Source organism: Nicotiana sylvestris, chromosome 11, assembly GCF_000393655.2.
Source record: "Nicotiana sylvestris chromosome 11, ASM39365v2, whole genome shotgun sequence".
Classification (NCBI taxonomy): Eukaryota; Viridiplantae; Streptophyta; class Magnoliopsida; order Solanales; family Solanaceae; genus Nicotiana; species Nicotiana sylvestris.
Window position 1 is genome coordinate 19,469,306 of NC_091067.1, and position 19,353 is coordinate 19,488,658.

General features: G+C 38.8%; 1 long non-coding RNA gene and 1 other non-coding gene across 2 annotated transcripts in view; both read left to right on the plus strand.

Moving 5' to 3' along the window:
• LOC104216485 (uncharacterized) overlaps nt 1–13,188 on the plus strand; it is a 57,965-nt gene extending 44,777 nt beyond the window's left edge. The window contains exon 3 of the long non-coding RNA XR_011403661.1: nt 12,415–13,188. This is a non-coding gene — a long non-coding RNA (uncharacterized lncRNA). The remainder of the gene's footprint in view (nt 1–12,414) is intronic.
• Nucleotides 13,189–16,582: 3,394 nt separating this feature from the next.
• On the plus strand, nt 16,583–16,778 carry LOC138882531 (U2 spliceosomal RNA). The gene has a single exon (XR_011404127.1). It is a non-coding gene; the product is annotated as a U2 spliceosomal RNA (small nuclear RNA).
• The last annotated feature ends 2,575 nt before the right edge of the window (nt 16,779–19,353 follow it).

Here is a 19,353-nt window from a genome sequence, read left to right on the forward strand (position 1 = left end):
CTTGCTGAAAGAGATTTGGTTGACGGCGAAAGAATCTTTCTGTCATCCGCTCTAGTTGCTCCACCGAGGTTTCAACCGGTACATATGCTTCATTCAGGGTTTTCAGCAGGATCTTTTGATGCTCGGTTGACCTCATTAATAATGACAGCATGGATACTTGCTCAGGGTGCTTGCGCAGCTGATCTATCACTTCGTAATCCGGCATCTTCATCTGTTGGAAGAACACTTCCGCTTCTTCAACACTCACGGGCTCCTTTGGAGGGAAGCGCCTTTGTGTGGCGTTGTTCAGTTCTTGGGTATTTGAGTACCCTCCAACGAAAGTATTTTCTGGAAGTTCTTCCATGACCTCCTTACCTTTGTATGTTACCAAAGTCTTTTGATAATTCCACGGCACTGTGGACGGGTTGGTCATTGGCTTTTGTGGCACGCGTCCGATAACCACTGGCTCATTCAGCCGAGGTGGTTGAATCGTCCCCCGGACCACATAGGCCCCTTTTGGCACGTACATAGGTTTTGTCTTTTTGATCCCGAAGTTCTGCGTCTTCTTGGCTTGACCTCGCGGTATGTAAAGAACTCCACCCTTTGCCGGTACCACTTTCTTCTCCACCTTCTTTTCAGGCTTGCTTTCTGCAGCCTTGGCCTCCTCCCCCCTTTCTGATTTCTGGTCTATTTCAGGCCTCCTCCCCGTGTCGACAATGGCAATTATGGCTTTCAAGGCAGGGTCGAACTCTTTGTCTTCACAAATCATGCCGATCAGCGGCCCATTATTGTGAGCGGGCAATGGATTGTTAGTCACATTCGGGATCTCTTCGTCCCTTAGCACTATTTTCCCCTGCTCTATCAAATTTTCGACCACTCTTTTCAATGACCAGCAGTCGTTTGTATCATGTCCCTCGGCCCCTGAATGATAGGCGCATCTGACTCCGGCTTTGTAAGAAGGCGATGTTGGGTTTTGCCTCGTTTGGGGAATTGGTTGCAAGAAACCCAACTGGACTAGCTTAGGGAACAATGTAGAGTATTGTTCACCGATGGGCGTGAAAGTCCGCCGTCGAGGTGGCTCCTGGGGGCGGTAGTTATTCTGCGGGGGTTGTGGGTTATAGTGGTTGCGGTAAGGAGGCTGATTTCTGGGAGGTGGAGCTGGGCCTCGGTTGGCTTGTTGTGGTGGATGGTTATAAGGTTGGGCATTCATGACCATATAAGGTTGATGAGCATATGCCACATTTGAGTGGGGGTAGTAGTGTTGTGGGGCCCTTTCTGAAAAATGGGGCCTGGGATGACGATACTCCCTTGCTTCAGAGGCTGCCATAGCCGTTTCTTCCTTCTTCTTCCCCCTTGTCGTTCCTCCAGACCCGCTTTGGACGGCCTGGGAGGTTGCCCTTATGGCTGCTTGACTCAGAATCCGACCCGTTTTCAGCCCATTCTCTACCATCTCTCCTATCTTGATCGCTTCCGCGAATGGCTTACCCATGGCCGACATCATGTTTTGGAAATAGTCAGACTCTTGAGCCTGGAGAAAGGTAGTGACCATTTCCACTTCATCCATGGGAGGCTTCACTCTCGACGCCTGTTCACGCCACTTAATAGCATACTCTCTAAAGCTTTCCGAAGGCTTCTTCTTCAAATTCGACAGAGAGTTTCGGTCTGGCGCAATGTCGATGTTATACTGGAATTGCTTTACAAAATCTCTGGCGAGATCATCCCATATATGCCATCGGGACATTTCCTGATCCATATACCATTCCGAAGCTATCCCTACTAAGCTTTCCCCAAAATATGCCATTAGCAGTTCTTCTTTTCCGCCGGCTCCCCGCAATTGGTTGCAGTATTTCTTAAGATGTGCAATGGGGTCACCGTGCCCATCGTATTTCTCGAATTTGGGGGTCTTGAAACCCGTTGGCAGGTGCACGTGAGGGAACATGCACAGGTCGGCGTAAGAGACGCTCTTTTGTCCGCTCAACCCTTGCATATTCTTCAAACTTTGTTCAAGGCTTCTCATTCTCTTAGCAATCTCATTTTGTTCTGCAATCCTGGGGTTCTGATCCTGTCCCGGTGCGAGTTCGCACTGAGGCGGTAGAGGATTATTGTTGGTAGCGAACCTGGTTGGTTCCATTGAGAACGATGGTGCTTGGAATGTAAAAGAGGATGAGTCAAAGCTTGGCTTGTATGTGGCAGGCTGTGCCGTAGCTGGGCAAGGCGATGCAGTAAAGATGTTCATGCTTGCATCAGTGGCCGACATTCGGGGATGAGGCTCAGAAGGTGATCCTGCGGAGAAGGCGGAGTTGGCTGGGTACCCGAATGGGGTAGCAGGGTAATTTATGGGGACATTAGAAGTCCCACTTGACCTGGAGAATAATTCAGGGAATCCGGGGACGACACTTGGCGGCTCTTTCCCATTATTCCAGTCGTCCAGCATTTCCAGCATGCGGAGCCGTAGGATTCTATTTTCCTCCGCAGTTGCGGATTCAGGTGTGAGGATGGCTGAGACCGAGCTTTCCTCGGAAACCGGGATTGTTTGCGATGGAATTTTTGAAGACATTTCCACACTTCCTTTTGACCTGGTGTAGTAAGTGTGAGTATTGCTTCTGGTCCTAACAACAGGTAGTTGAACACCTCTCTTTGACCTCGTGAAGTATGAGTGCGAGGCCAGACTTTCACCAAACCAACCATCTTTCCAACACCCTGGAAAAATGCTCAATGACAAATGCACGGTTAATTTGTAGCAAATAACAGATAGTTAATCTCACGTTGGGCATGATGCACCTATACAGTTAAGTGGATTACTATATGTTTGCTACGAGAGCATGCGTCATTCCGGCATTTTTTCTCTTATTAGTTTTTTCCCCCTTTTTTTTCTTTTCTTTTCTTTTTCTCTTTTGTTTTCCTTTTATTTTATTTATTATACATATATATATATTTTTTTATTTTTGTAGTAAAAGAAATGTGACCGGATCCGATGAGGATTGCCTACGTATCACGATGCCTACGTGAATCAGATCATTACGTAGTTCGAAAAACACAAATGGACGTAAAAGAAACAACCTCTTTATTGTTGAAATGTTCTATTACAAGCTACATTCTGCAAAAGAAAAAGCAAACTTGGAAAATGAACCTAGACTCAAAATAGACTGAAAATCACCTTGATGAAAAAACAGGCAGAAGATGCTAAAATACAGATTTGACCTATGAATGCATTATGGTTTTAAAAATTGGTTTCCGCGGGGCATCGTTCGGCCTCGCCGCGGTCCTAGGCGTGAGATCCCTCTCAAGTTGCTCTAGCTCGTGCATAGTCTGCTTGACATAAACCATTACTGCCGAGAGGAAGGTAACACTGGACATGTTCTCACATCGTAGACATCGTCTGGTGATGGCGTGGGCAATGGCTTTGATCCTATCTCTGGTTTGCTTCTTCTCTACAAGCAGGTGCTTTATCTGATCGCTGCATATCTTGAAGACTTGAACATCTTGTACGTGTTGATGCTTCAATCGCCGTACTTCCAACTTCATCTGGGCTATTGAGTCATACCAGTATCTGCTCTCAATTTGGAAATCCTTGGCCTGACTAGCTGCTTTGATCTCAAGTGCTGCCATCTCTCTCTTTATTTTAGCAACAGTCTTCTCGTGGTCGCCTTCCAATTGATTCAGGTATCTGCGATGCTTATCTGCTCTTGTATCCCACTGTGCCTTGAACTCTGCTATGATGTTTTCAGATTTCTCCAAGCCATCTCGCCATTCCCTGATTTCACCTTTTAGCCCTTTTATCAGCTGCTCGTCCGATCGACGCCTTGGTTGTCTATCTGCATCCAACCTTATCTGTTTGATCTGGGCTCTGAGCATTTCATTTTCTTGAGTTAACCTGTTCCGCTCTCCCAGATCGGTAGCAATTTGCACGCTGTGCTCGTATTTCATGCCTTCTACTTGTTGCTTTAATCTGCTGATTTCGGCACAATAACCTCTTTCCTTTGCTTACCAATCCCAATGCCTTTGCGATGACTCGGTGAAATCCTAGATGTGGGGTCTCTTAGCTGGCCTTTCATGCTCGAGTTCCCTTCTATACCATGCAAGGTAACCTGGCGCCGTTTCTCCCTTGGCTCGATCCCGCACGCAAGTATCTGATTTCAAATATTGACCCTCATTCCAGATTTGGCGAATCTTCGCTTCTGGGAACTGTCCGTTAGGACTTATCTCAACTGTTTGAGCGCTGAGATCTTCTTCATGAGGTACTGTCTGGCACCTTCCGAACTGTCTCAAAACTCGTCCGGGTGCGTAAGGTTGAATGCTCTTAAGCCCCATCAGTAAAAAATGAGTTTTAGCCGCCGACATATATAAGACCTCATCAACAGGCAACCATCCCAACGTCCATTGTATTTGGCTGGCAGTAAGAGCTTGCAAGAACGAGGTCCATGCCAGGACTCCTTTGGGCCAAATGATCTCTCTGGTTCTCGTGTAAGATTCTTCTATGCGGGTCTTTTCCGGGGAACCATGGCTCAAAATCTCGGAATGATGGCAGAGGTGCTCGGTCATCCATATCTGTAGGAGCAAGTTACAACCTTCGAAGAAATTTCCCCCAGCTTTACAAGCTGTGAGAGCTCGAAAGATGTCAGATACCACCATTGGCGCGAGAGTGCTGCCACTTTGCGTGAGTAAAGTGCTGACGACCCCAGATATCTTCAAATCAATGTTTCCATCTTTTCTCGGAAATACCAGAAGACCCAGAAACATTATCATGAACGCCACCCGTCTGTGCTCGTCCCACTTCTGACGAACTCCTTTGCTGCACAGTTTGTTGATTGGATTATTGAATCCCCCCTCGTGACCGTATCTATCATATATGAAGCATGGAGTACAGAATCCGGCTGCTAGATCCGGGTTGTGGACCGTTCTAGGTATTTTCAATGAATCCAGGAACCGATGTACCGTGACGACTCTTGGGGCGACCAAGTATTTTTCCCTCAACGGAAGTTCAGTATTCCCGATGTATCCGGCCATTTCTTCCAAAGTTGGGGTGAGCTCAAAATCAGAGAAATGGAAAACATTGTGCGCCGGGTCCCAATAGGTAACCAAAGCTCTTATGATATCTCCCCGAGGCTGGATTTCCAACAGACCCACAAGACCTTTCAAATATTTCTTAACCTCATTTTGTCCTTCAACACCTAGATCATTCCACCATAGCCGTAACTTGACAGGGATTTTGGTCATTATTGAAAAATGTTCATTTTGCATCGTGCTCATCCTGCACATTTATTAAGGTGATTTTAACAAAATTGACTGACTCAAAAAATATATATATATATTTTTTTAGAGAGGATCGAGCTTTGACCACGGCCTTTAAACACTTCGGAGACAAAGACTTTAAGGCTGTGCGGGTCTAAAAAACGCTCAACAAGACCCAAAGGTGGTTATTTATGCAAAGTTAGCCTTCCGGCGTCCCTTTCGGGAACATTCGGCTATTTATGATAAAACAATGTCACCTGACTTATTTACGACTCTATTAAAAAATTTGACACATCTTTTATTTATTTATTTACTGATTTTTGGCTATTTTAAAAAAAATGGGGTTGAACCCGACGAGGGTTGCCTACGTATCTCACTTCCGGTGAGAATCAAACCGGCGTAGTTCAGGCATATCATGAATAGAGAAAACCTAGAAATCAAGAATAAGTATTAGTATTTTGAAAAAAGATAAAGACTAAAGAAAAAATATTATTATTATTTTTTTTTTTGCAATATTTGGACCATTAGTCTGAATTTATAAAAATGGGTACTACAAAAGAAACAACACACTTTTTGAATTATGGATTTTCCATTTTTTTTTTTACTTTTAAAATAAGTACTTTTTTTTTTTGATTTTGAAAGTGATAAAAGAAATTTTATATTTTTTTTTTAATAACTCTCAATAAAAGACAGTTTTTTTTTTAGAAAACTTCCGGCGAGGTTTTGACACTACTTGGACATTGGTTTTATTTTCCAAAAATAAGTAATTATCTCCCCTACGCTGCTATTTTCCCCTTTTTAGGAACCGGTCGACATGCGGAACCGAAGCAAATAAATGCACAACACAAATAGGATGCACCAGGGTGGTCTTTTCGTTTCAGGATGCCTGTCCTAGACGGACCCAACCCCTGTGTTGAGTCCCCTAAGTCAAATGCAACATGATGCAGATAAGCGTTCCTACTAGGGATCCGGCATGAAGTCAAGTTATTCTAGGTTCGTAACCTGGGTATTTGTTCTAGACTGTGCACCCGAGCGGACAACTCGAGTCGAGGAGGGGGCTACGTACCGGGGACCCGCGAGATCGTCCGGCTTTGTAACTTGTCCGTCCTCTTTCTTATTTTAGGTATTGACATTAACAGAATAGGGAGTCCCGACCAGCGAGCTTCTCCCCGGAAGTAAGAAGAGAAAGGTTTCGGCACAGTTTATATACAGTTCAGATAATATCAAAGCGGTAAAAGACAACATTTAGCACGTTACGCAAAAACATGTAATAAAGATCAGATAATAAAGCCAAATATAACAATTATTCTAAGCTCGAATTCTTGAACCCTGAACCAGCGGTTTTGGGTTTAATCCACAGCAGAGTCGCCAGAGCTGTCACACCTCCTTTTTGCGCGCCCCGCCCCGAAGGGTTAAATGCGCGGGTGGAGTTTTTCCAATTTAAGTGACAATATTCGAAATGGGATTATTTATTTAATTCAGAGTCGCCACTTGGGAAAGGTTTGGCTTTTGGTGTCCCAAGTCACCGGTTTATCTTGAATCCCAAATCGAGGAAAATATTCGACTTTTCCAAATGAAGTCTGCGAACCAGAAATTCTAAGTAAGGAATTCTGTTGACCCGAGGGAAGGTGTTAGGCACCCTCGAATCCCGTGGTTCTAGCACGGTCGCTTAAATTGTTATAAAGGCTAAATATCTGATTTAAATACATGTTATGACTTACGTGCTTTTATTAAACTTAAAACCGCTTTTATTATTATCACTTATTTTTATAGAATTGCAACGTCGTGAAAATGCATCTCGAACCACGTCACAATCAATGCGCCCGTGATCGTCAACACATTTTGACTTTGTTGAGATTTGGATTTGGGTCACATCAATGTGCACCCGAATTTAAGAATATAATTTACTTAAACCGTGCCTGAAGAGTCTAGCGCGTTATTATTTGGTGGAAGGCCGTGAGATTCACTAAACGGCCTAGCCTGAATTCTAAAATATTTATTATGATCAATTATTGAGGGCCCCGCAATTTGCATTTTTATTTGGCGAGGCTCGTCTCATTATTTTAAAAGGGTATCCTACAGTGACTACATTTCTATTATTTTATTTCCAGAGATAGAAGAAAGAAAAATGTATGCTAATTGAAGTATATGCTTTGGCCTAAACCAGACTCCTATCAATTTCTAATTAATTACTTATAAAGTGAAAAGACGTCATGCCTTACGAAAATGCTTTGGTCGAACAAAGAGATTACATATGAGGTTGATGAAATGCAATACTTAAATCCGAACAATATCCTTAAGTCGAATTCAAACCAAATCGCTTAAACAGGATTAAGGGAGTTTCTTATTATAAGATGTAGCTGATGATGTTCAAAACTAGTCCTATAAACTGCCTAAAGGAATCGAAACTGGATGATTCAAAACTGTATTATATTTGGCTAGATTTAACAGCCATTTGCCCCTACCTATTCAAGCATGCTAAAAAAATGAATCTAAGTTTAACAATTGTATAAGTAGTATCACATTCCATGGACTGTATTTACATCCTGTATGCTACTAGACGAATCAAATATTGCAGTTTCAGATTAACATAAACTTTACTTAAGTACAGACTTACTAATGTATTCTCTATTAGCTATAAACTGAAATTTACACAACTTTACAACATTTATGAAAAGGGAGTCAGTAAATAACAGGCGATTGTAACTCCTTCAAATCTTTCTATTCATGCTTTTCAATGTTACAATCAGCTACACCAATGTGAGACTTGAGATGTGTACCTGGAAATACTGAAAAATGCAAAGGAGAAGAGGAAGAAGATGGGGGAATCAGCAGCAGCAAGAAACAGAATTAACAGTAGCAGCAGGACAGGATAGCAGCAAACAAAGCAACACAGCAAGAACAGGCTCGAGTGCAGAAATGCAACTATGGCCGATAGAAAGAAGTAGCCAAATGACAGCAACACCCAGTGGAGTAGAATCAGAACTCCAGGCAGACCAAACCAGTAGTAAACCAATGAAAACACTCGACTAGTAGACACAACTGGAACTTCAAAGAATCAGAATTGATTGAACAAGTTGAACAACTGAAACCCAAATAATAATAGGAAGAAACAGTTTCTGATTGTTGATTGTATACTTTCTATCTCTTAACCTCTCTCTTTCTGTGTTTTCCTAAAATCAGTTCTATCCTTTTTCAATCCTCTCAGTCTAGGTATCCCTTTATGTCTGTATGCTTTTTTTGTGTATCTCTATCAACTCTCTCTTTCAAAAACTCCTCACAGTGTGTGTATTTTTCTTTTTCAGTTCTGATTCCCTCCCCAATTCTGTCTATCTCCCTCTATGTATTTCAGCTCCCCCTTTTATAAGCCTCAATCTTACTCCTTTTACAGCCTGATAGATCAAAAGAAACCACTCCCATGTGCCCATCTTCTTTTCAGTTCTACTTTAGCTATTTAATTATTAAACCCCATCATTCCCTTGGCAGGCTTAACTTTCCCATTTTATTAACTAAAAGCAGATATGGGCAGCGGAATATGTTGACAGCATATGCTGTCAAACCATTTTAAAATCAAACAAAGGACCTTTATGCAGGCCACAGGCTGTGCACAAAGCACATGAGATGCACCAGTGCACATGCTGTGCACGAGTGCACATGCCTTCCAATTCAGAATCTAAACACAAACAATCCAACAGCTATAAGTGAACTAAACTGGCTCTTAATTGATTCAGGCAAATGTTCAATAGAAGCAAATCGATTTAACTTTGCTCAGACAGTTGAAACTAATTGACGACACATGTCGACTCGACTATATTAGCATTAACATACACAATCGTAGCCAAAATCAGACATTTAAACATGGTTCGAATTATACTGACTAAGCAGAAATACACTCGAGGAGTCATTAGTCAGTCCAAACTTGAAAATCCGCTACTTGCACAACATTTATATACATTATCAGAGCAAATGGAAAGACTTATTCAAACAAACAGAAGTTCAGGCAAATGGACGGGGCACAGTTGACAAAATTCAAAGACACAAAATCAAAGCATGAACAGACTTTAACACAATCAAATGGGCCAAAACAAATAAAGAAGAGAAAGAAACTCACCTTAAATCTTGAAAAATCAAAACCTCAAACTCGGACTCGGACAACTTTCTTAAGGCTGAACGGGCTTTAATCGAAGTGTTTCTCAAATGAGAAACACTTTGATTAAAGTCCATCAGACCTTAAACTCTTTGGTTTGAACCGGTTTGAACCAGTGACGAGGGACCTTGTGGTTTCAAAACTCAGATCTAATATTCGTGCTTCCCTGGTTAGATTCGGACCAAACCAAGTATGGTTTGGTCACGAGGAAGGTCCGGGGAGTGTCTGGTATGAAGCTGGGGTTGTTTGGTGTAGATCGAGTTTTGACTCGAATCTTCAAATGAAGATTCGAGGACCTGGGGGGTGATTCGAACCAAACGGTTAACAGGTCTATGTTCAGGGTGGTGAGGGGGTTCTATGGTGTTCATGGCGAGGTCACCGGCGTTCATGCCGCCGGTTTTCATGGTGGGGGATACAAGGGCGGCTCTAGGGTTTGAAGGGGATGAGGTTGAAGACGAAGGCTGGGGTTCGGATAGGGGGGGGCAGGGTAGGATTATGGTTTTATATAGTGAATGGGTGGATTGATCTCGACTGTTAGATCAATCTAGATCTACGGTCTGGATCTGATAGCTTAAGTGGAACAGTGTCGTTTCAAGGGTAAAGGGTTGGGGTCGGTCCGGGTGAGACGGGTCGGGTTTATTGGTGGGTTACGGGGAATTGATCTTGGCCGTTGATCATTCTGAGATCAACGGCCCGGATCAGGTATGACTCAAACGACGTCGTTTGGACGTCCTGGGCATCAGGTGGCCTGGACCGGGCAGGCTTGGTTTGAACGTTGTTTGTTTGGGCCAATTTATTAAAATTGGCCCAATCCGGAATAATTGCTGATTTTTTTTCTTCTTTTTTTTTATTTTAAAAACAAAACTAAGCAAAAAAAAATCAAAATTAAAAATTAAATACACACTCAATACAATTATTTGCACACACACTAAAATATTTCAAAACAGGTAAAATCAAACAAATCAAAATCACGGACGAAGATGCCTATTTATGATTTCTCTCTTTTTAACGACCGGATTACGGTTCGAATTACGCCTGACACACACATTTTGTATTTTAAATAAATAAATAAGAAAAAATAAAAATGGGTAAAAGTCATGAATAAATCAACAAAGTGCAGCACAGAAATCCGAAAATTGTACAGCAGGGCCAATTATTATTTTTTATTTCCTTTCGGAGCGATTGTCGTGCGAAACAAAAATCACGTGCTCACAATGTCGGATCCACTTACAAAAGGCCTATCTAGAGAGGCAGTTGAAAAATCATCGAAGGGAATGGGGCTAAGGCCTAGGACAAGTCATCATGGCGGTAACTCTACCTAGCAGACTGGAGATCCCAAGAGCTAGGTTCAAAGACATCAAACAAAGTTATGAATGACGGTTCAACATTGTCAAATAACTCAACCTATTCTCGTGATGAAGACAATGTTCAGAAATCAAGGTAAAACATTAAGGCTTTTTGATAAGTCAATAAAGCTTAAAGCTTTTTAATGATTTTCTAAGTCTGGCAGGATATGACCAGATAGTGTGTCTATAAGATTACACGTTTAGAAATCACCTATGTGAGTGTTAAGTGTAAGCCGCTTTAAGGGGAATGAAAGTAAAGGCCAATTCTCTAAGCACTCATGAAACCAGGTGGTATTCATGGCTGAAACGAACACAACTGTGAGAACCAAAGACGGTTAAGGATTGATTGTGTGACTTATGCTTGTCTAGGTATACACCAAAGCTCGACGGTTCAAAGATATTAAATCCACCGATTGACCGAGTATATCCAACATAAGTTCACTACGGAAAGTTCAAAGGAAAACCTACTTATCCAGTTGCGATTAATCCTTACTTGTAAATCACACAATATTTTCATGCATGTTTTTTTACACATATGCCCATTCCCCATTCATGTGGGGGATTGTTGCATTTTTATTAAGGGGTGTGAATGGGAAATGGAAGAGGCACCTTTTGGATTGCACCTCTCCATCTCACCCTTCCTTTGTCTATAAATTTAGAGGTTCGACCTCATTTTTTAGATATGGAAAAATCTAAAATCTTCTCCCCTCTTTTCTATATTGTTGCATTATTTTTTAAATAAATACAAGTGTCAAGTGTGATTTGCTCCATTTGTTGAGTTCGCTGAAGTTTTGTGATTTGAAGTGTCGCTGTCACAGAATAGTTATTCCGTTCTATCTTGGGAGGAATTAATCTGTATACCTTGGGCAACAGTGAGGGGATTAAATTCCTTAAGGACACACTGTGCATTCAGTGGGCTCGGAATTATTTTACGATTTGTTTATTGGACTAACATTTGTTTGCTTCTCTGATTTTGAACACAGTAATACCAACACATAGCAGTGAAAGTTACGGTTACTATGTCTATGATAAGTTGAATGTTGATGAATGAGTTTCTATAACTTATTATTTTAGGTCATAGGAAGAAGATGTGATGGTAGCATGTCGTAGGTTTCTAATTCTCTTTTTAGGTTAGTAATCAGTGAGTTAATTTTATTTCATAATCCCGTAACAGTAAGACAACTGATTTTGGATTGAAAAATTCAGAGTTTCTATAGATCTTACCTTTTTAGTTACTGAAAAAAATTCTCTTTGTTCCAAGTGTTAATATAACGTTGTTTGTCATTATATGTTATGAACCTGTAGTGCTCTAGGTATTTCTAATGTAATTATGTGCAAATGTTTACCTTTTATTGTGTTTTAACTTTTACTGTTGTGTAGTATATATGAAATCACTGAGACTTTATTATCTTTCCATAGTTATCTTATTAGCTACTTTAATCACAGATATTGCTAGGTTGAAGATGATAAAAATATTCTTTTTCGCTAATTGTCATATAAAAATTTGTAAACTTTGAAGTGCTATTCGGATATTCTTTCCGTCATAACCAATAAACAAAAGCCGACTTTAAGTAGATAATAAGTTTTGTAGAAAAAAAGTTGCTCATTTGCTGAAACTCTCAGTTATTGTGTTTATACGCACACTTAGTAAATTTAGTATATGTAGTTATTATTAGCGTCACCCCTAATCGGATATCCATGGAAATACAGGTGTTACACATCTGGAGAAACAACTGACAGCAGCAGAAGCAAGAATTGGTTTGTCTTCCACATCGACGAAAAAGGCGCGTATCAGAGAGCGCACAAAGTGAAAAAACTGCAACAGAAAATATAAAGTGAGCAGAGTGACAAAAATACCCCGACTTTTGATCCAAAAAGGGACCTAATTGTAAATCGGAAGCAGGACGACGAAGAGTCCAACTACTTCTGAGTAACATATGAAGTTGAAGACGATTCTTCTACTGGAGTGAAGGAAAGATGATATAGAGAATAAGGATAAACAGAAAGAAGAGAGAGAAAGAAAAAAGATCAAGATGGTGACAAGTGTTGGGATGGTAAACACTGATTTACCAAAAAGGTCTTAAAAAAAGTTGATATTACAAATTCTAAAAGGTAAACTAAAGTGATAAAAGGCTAAACCAAGGGCAAAATGTCACCCCAAAAAGTAAATTCTGACACGCATACATTTATGCACAACTCTCCAAAATGTCCAATTTAAACGGAATCCCGAAATTGCCCTTTTGAACAACAAGCAGGACGACGAACATGCCCTTAACTCCCGCTTCTAAATAGTAGTAAGCTCTTAATCTTACGAAATTAGGTGAAGATTACATACCATATCGGAAAAGTTTGTATAGGGCACATTCTGACATAAAGAGCAAGTTTCCATAAATTTGGTCTTTCAAGTACATTTTATAGAAGAATTATGGACCTGCAGTTGCTTCTTACGCCCCGGACAAATTTAACATGGAGTAAGCTAGACCAAGCAGAGTTATATATTATAATCCCTATTTTTGAAGACAGTTAATAAGAGTTATCATGCAGTGACATTTTAGGTTGCTACAAAGATGTGACTATTCACTCAATATCATTCATGATCAAAAGATAAAAAAGAATAACTAACAGTTAATTTATTATGTGAGTTTATAGCTACTCATATATATGTACGTTTGATATGTCTTGAGCTGATACTTCATTGTGTCAAATGCTTTTGTATTTTCTTTGCAGTTTTTGTGTGCACCACTTCTAGTAGTGTTGCCGTATTTGCTCTTATATATCTTATTTTTGGACAATTTTTGCATCTGGTTGACACTGGCCATATTCTTTAGTAGAAAGGAATTAGATAATGGGATCACTTTTTTGATGTTGATGGGATGATGGATAACTTATAGCCCAAAAAAGCTAAACAACTAATAAACTTGGTGATATGCAAATAGATTTATGGATTTTAGGGGGTACTCTTCCCAACGAACAATACTAGACATCTCATAAATTTATTAATATTTGTGGTTGTTCCGAAGCATCAGTACAAATAAAGATTGAGTGCAAATTACTTTTTTTTCCCACACTACTAAAAAGTTGATAGAGAAATAACGAGTAGGGTAGTCATGACCCCTTGCACTTCTCTCCTAGTGATATTAACATTTTTCCATATTGACTAGTCAATTAAAAAAAAGGGTGGGGTGGGGGTGGGGGTGGGGGGTGGGGGGCTGCAGATATCACAAGATGAATCTTGGAAAACCAAAAGTTAGGCATGTTAACATTTGCTTTTATTTTGTTCTTTCTGTCTACGAGGAAATTACAAATGATCACAATAGGTCTAACCCCCCGCCCCTCCCCACCAACCGATGGTTATATATATATTTATATTCCTTCCGTTTCAATTTATATGAACCTATTTCCTTTTTGGTTCGTGCCAAAAAGAATGACCATTTTCCTTATTTGGAAACAATTTACTTTTACACAATGATTTATAGCCACATAAAATATATGTGCCTCATTTTACACCACAAGATCAAAAGTCTTCTCTCTTTTCTTAAACTCCGTGCCCAGTCAAATGAGTTGACATAAATTGAAACGGAGGGAGTATTATATTAAAAGCACGAAGGCCTTAGCGAAATGTCGTTCGCCTTTTTTACCCTTAAAAAAATAGAGTTCACACAAGATAAAATAGTTATTTAATTAATATTTAAAAATAGTCATTTAATTAATTTCCTTATATATAGAAATAATTATTTAATTATTTTTCTAATATTTAGGATATTAATTTTTCAATTCTTTTTAGTTCTAAAAGTTCTGCATTTTTAACTCTTACGGTGTACCTTCCATATTAATTTTCCTAATATATAGAATTTTGAAGCCAACTAAAACCTTTTTTTTTTTTTTTTTGTGGGGTTATGTTGATTGATCCCAAACTAAGTTTGTTTTCAAACGTATGTAGTCTGACTCAAAGTAGCCTCTTTTTATTTTGGTAATTTACTTAAACACATCGAGGGGTTTGGATATTTACACTCAATAAAGTGGTTAAAAATTATATAATTTTAGAATTTATTATAATGACATGTTGGTATTTTTTTTTACCCACTAGATTATACATTAAAAAAAATTATAATTTAATTATATTTTTAATACTTAGGATTTTAAAACATTCAAAATTCTTGAAATGACAGATCAATTTTTCCAATCCTTAGAACATAAAATTCTATTGGATAAAAATATAGATATACTTAAACCATAAAGACTTAGGACGAGGTAATATTAATAATATGATTCAAGAAAAAATATTTCCTCCAATGTTAAGAACAAATAATTAAAAATTTATTTAGAAAATAAGTTTTTGAACGAACTAATTAATTAAAGAATTCAATTCAATTACTATTATTATTATTTTTTTTTTATTTTTTTATTCCAACAAATGACAAATACTTATATATTTTATATTAAGTTTTTTTAGAATATTAAGTCAATATTAGTCATATTATTACTTTATATTGTCATTTATCGATTTCTTTGCGATGAGTACAACACAAACATCTTCTTTCCAAGAAACACCAAAAGATTCAATACTTCAATTTGTTTTATTTAACAACTTTTTGTTGATAAACATATTTTTACAAAATTTGCTATTTGTATTTTTATTATTTCATAAAAATAACAATAATTTATAAGATATTCTCACAAAATTCCTTATAAATCACAGTAAGTCTTCTAAGCAATTTTGTTATAAATCACAGTAAGTCCTCTGAGTAATTTTGTAGGTTTGATTTCTTACTTTATTGATCTTGCTAAATGAGATCCACATTTGTTATTTGCAGGAAGTTTCACTTTTTACTTAGTTTTTATTTTATAAATCAATACACTATTTAATAATATTTATGTATTTTTTAAATAATATCTATTGATCTTGGTACACGTGCAAAGCACGTATATATATATATATATATATATATATATATATATATATATATATATCTCGAGATCTATTAAAAGATAGAAGACTATACAATATACAATGGCAGATATAAAATTTTAATTTGATGGTTTCAATCGTTAAACATTTTAGCACTTAACTCATTAAAATTAAGAGTTCGTAATCTAATATTTTTCAAAATTTTAGATTATTTTTCATGCATTGCCCTAACAAGCCAGAGATTAGTGAATTAACATTAGAAAGTAAAATAATTGCTTGCCGGGGCGGAGGCACGTTGAGCCAAGCGGTGTCGGAATAATTGCTTGCAGGGGCGGAGGCACATTGAGCCAAGCGGTGTCATCCGACACCTCTTGGCCGGAAAGTTTTATTTATTAATATATATGTAAATAATCTGCAAAAGGAAATATAATCTAAATATAATAAATGGCACAACTTGATGTTAACAACTACGTTGGCCCGTTGGTGAAGTAATCCAGCTTTTGCTTGTGGTCAGGCGTTCGACTCCCCACGGTGAAAGCAGCTTTATTCTTAATATATTTTAGTATTCTTCTGGAAATTTATTGAAAGAAGCAGTGTCCTATGGATTCGAATGGATAATGAGCTATTGAGTAAATTTTTGCTGCCTTATATAGTTTTTTTTGGGTAATATTTGTACTGAGTCTATTATGAGTACATTTTATAAAAATAAAGTTCGTGGGGGAGAACTATACTACTATATTCGAATTGTGTTTTTCTAAAGTATGATTTCATTAAAGTAATCTCTTCGTTTGTATGTCTCTCTAAATTTCGACACCGCTTACAAAAAATTCTGCGTACGCCCCTGATTGCTTGCACATATAAACAAGTATTATAGACTCATCTTAAGATTTCTATAAATCTGTCTTCCTCTAGTCCCACATCGACTGAATAGCAGAGCTCTTATTCAGTCTAAGCAGAACATGGAAAAGCATATCTTTTTCGGCCTTTTGACTAAGATCAAGTGTAGTATTTGTTCTTATCAATTTAATATTTCATATGTGAGTTATCCACTCACATGATATTAACTTATTTTTTTAAGGGAGAAGGTCCATCATAATAGCTCGCTATCAGGGCCTTCATGTGTCGCCTAGGTGTTGCACTATTGCCTTGGCGTGGCGCACCCCACCAATTCTAGTTCTAAATCATATATGTAAATTTTATTGATTATACATTTTGTTTTACAATGTATTTAATTATAAATATACAAGTTTATAGTAAATGCGAACATTGGACAAATTTCCGTCAAAATATTTGTACTTCAAAATTTTGCTATTTTTGAGCTGAAATTTTCTAATAGTACTAATCAGTTTGGGAAATTATGTGATCTTTTGGCAACATTATCGATAGGTCAAAATTTTCAAGTAAAAACAAAAGAAGAATGCACAAAAGCAAGAGAGGAGGAGGATTGTAATGGGACAAAACTGCCCTAAACGAGGGATAACAATATTTTTTATCCCTCTTTATTAGTAAACTATGATTTTACTGCTTGTAATATTTGACGAAACGTATCTAACCTTTAACTAAATAAAATGTATGTTTTTGGTCTCTATACGAGTTTAAGTAGGAAAGATGTTACACTCTCCTTAGTCCTATACTATAATGATTCTTGCTTCGTAGGAGATGTGTAGAAGCTCTTCTAGTCCCACATCGGCTGAGTAACAGAGCTTCTATATGTAAAATTTGATATGAGAGAGCCGAGTAAAACATGTAAAATATACATTTCTCGGACTTTTGGCTAAGATCAAGTGACGACCTGGCCGGTCGTTTCGAGAGTTGTAGCCCCGCTCCTCCCCCTCCCTCCCCTCCCCCCTCATTTTTCTGCTCTTTATGTACTTTATAGCTGTTATATGACATACCGGGTTAGTTGGTTCGGGTCCGAAAGGATTTGGGACACTTAGTCTCATAATTTAAAAGCTTAAGTTGGAAAAGTTGACCGGATGTTGACTTATGCGTAAATGATCCCGGAATTGAATTTTGATGGTTCCATTAGCTCTATTGGGTGATTTGGACTTAGGAGCATGTCCGGATTGTGATTTGGAGATCCGTAATGGAATTAAGCTTGAAATGGCGAAAGTTGAATTTTTGGGAAGTTTGACCGGGAGTGGACTTTTTGATATCAGGGCCGGATTTGGATTCTAAAACTTGGATAGGCCTGTAGTGTCATTTGTAATTTGTGTGCAAAATTTGAGGTCAATCAGACGTGATTTGATAAGTTTCGGCATCATTTGTAGAATTTGGAATTTCAAAGTTTATTAGGCTTGAATCCATGTGCGATTCGTGTTTTATAGGTGGTCTGAGGTGGTTTGAGGATTCTACTAAGTCCGTATGATGTTTTAATACGCGTTGGTATGTTTGGTTGAGGTCCCAGGGGCCTCGGGTTAATTTCGGGTGATTAGCGGATCAAAGTTTGAAGTTGAAGAGCTGCTGAAGTTTGAGGACTGCTGGTATAATCGCCCCTGCGAAGTGGGCACCATAGGTGTGAGCCCGCAGAAGCGGGAAGATAGTCGCAGAAGCGGGCAAGGAGGAAATGGCAGAGGTCGCAGGTGCTAGGTTCTTTCTGCACCTGCAAGGCCGCAGATGCGGTAAAGAGGGCACAGAAGCGGAGTGTGAAGGAGTTTAGGGGCCAGGGGTTATTTGCAAGAGCAGACATTTTGGCGCAGAAGCGCTTCCGCGAAAACTGATAGGTGCGCGCAAGTGCGATAGATGGGGAATTAAGTGACTTCCGCAGAAGCGGAGTTTTCACCAAAAAGCAGGACCACAGAAGCGGATTTTGGAACCCGCAGGTGCGGTTTGACTGGCCAGAACATATAAATGCTAGGGTTCGTGATTTTGGCTTCATTTTAAAATTTTGAGCTCGGGCATAGGCGATTTTTGAGAGAGATTTTAAATGAATTCTTGAGGTAAGTCACTTGTGGTTAAATTTCTTCAATAATTATGTTTTTCCATTGATTTTTCCACCTAGTTGGTGTAGTTTTGCGGTGTAGTTTAGGGATTAAAGGCTAAGGATTTGGAGAGTTGATTTTGGGGATTTAAGTGTCGACTCAGTGTCGGATTCTGATGAATTTTGTATGGTTAGACTCGTAGTTGAAGGGGCTTTCGGGTTTTGTGACTTTTGTTAGATTTCGAGACATTGGCTCGGGGGCCGGCTTGAAGGCATTTTCGGATTTTCATTCATAATTTCATATTTTCTTGTGTAATTGATTCCTTTAGCCCATTTTGATTGTATTGTACTGCTTGTGGCTAGATTCGGGACATTTGGAGGCTGATTTGCGAGGCAAGGGCATATTGGAGTAGAGTTTTTTCTCGGATTGAGTTAAGTAACAGTACTAAATTTGATTCTGAGGGTATGAAATTACAGATTATGTGTTATGTGATTGGTTTGGAGGTGACGCACATGCTAGATGACGGACGTGTGGGCCTGCACCGTAGGAATTGTGATTTGGTCCATTATGTGGAATTGTAAAGTTGAATAACTTGTTGCTAGCTATATGCTCTTCACGTGTTATAGAAATTCTGTAAATCATGTTAGAAATCATATTCTGGCTATGTGTTGGTATTGTTGGGACCCACAGAGGCTGTGTTACATGTTGAATTACCTGCAAAATGCTATTTGTACTCAGTCTCAGTTTTTACTCGCATATCATATCTCACTCTCTACTATTTTCTTGTTGATGCATCATATCATTGTAGTTTGGGCTGAT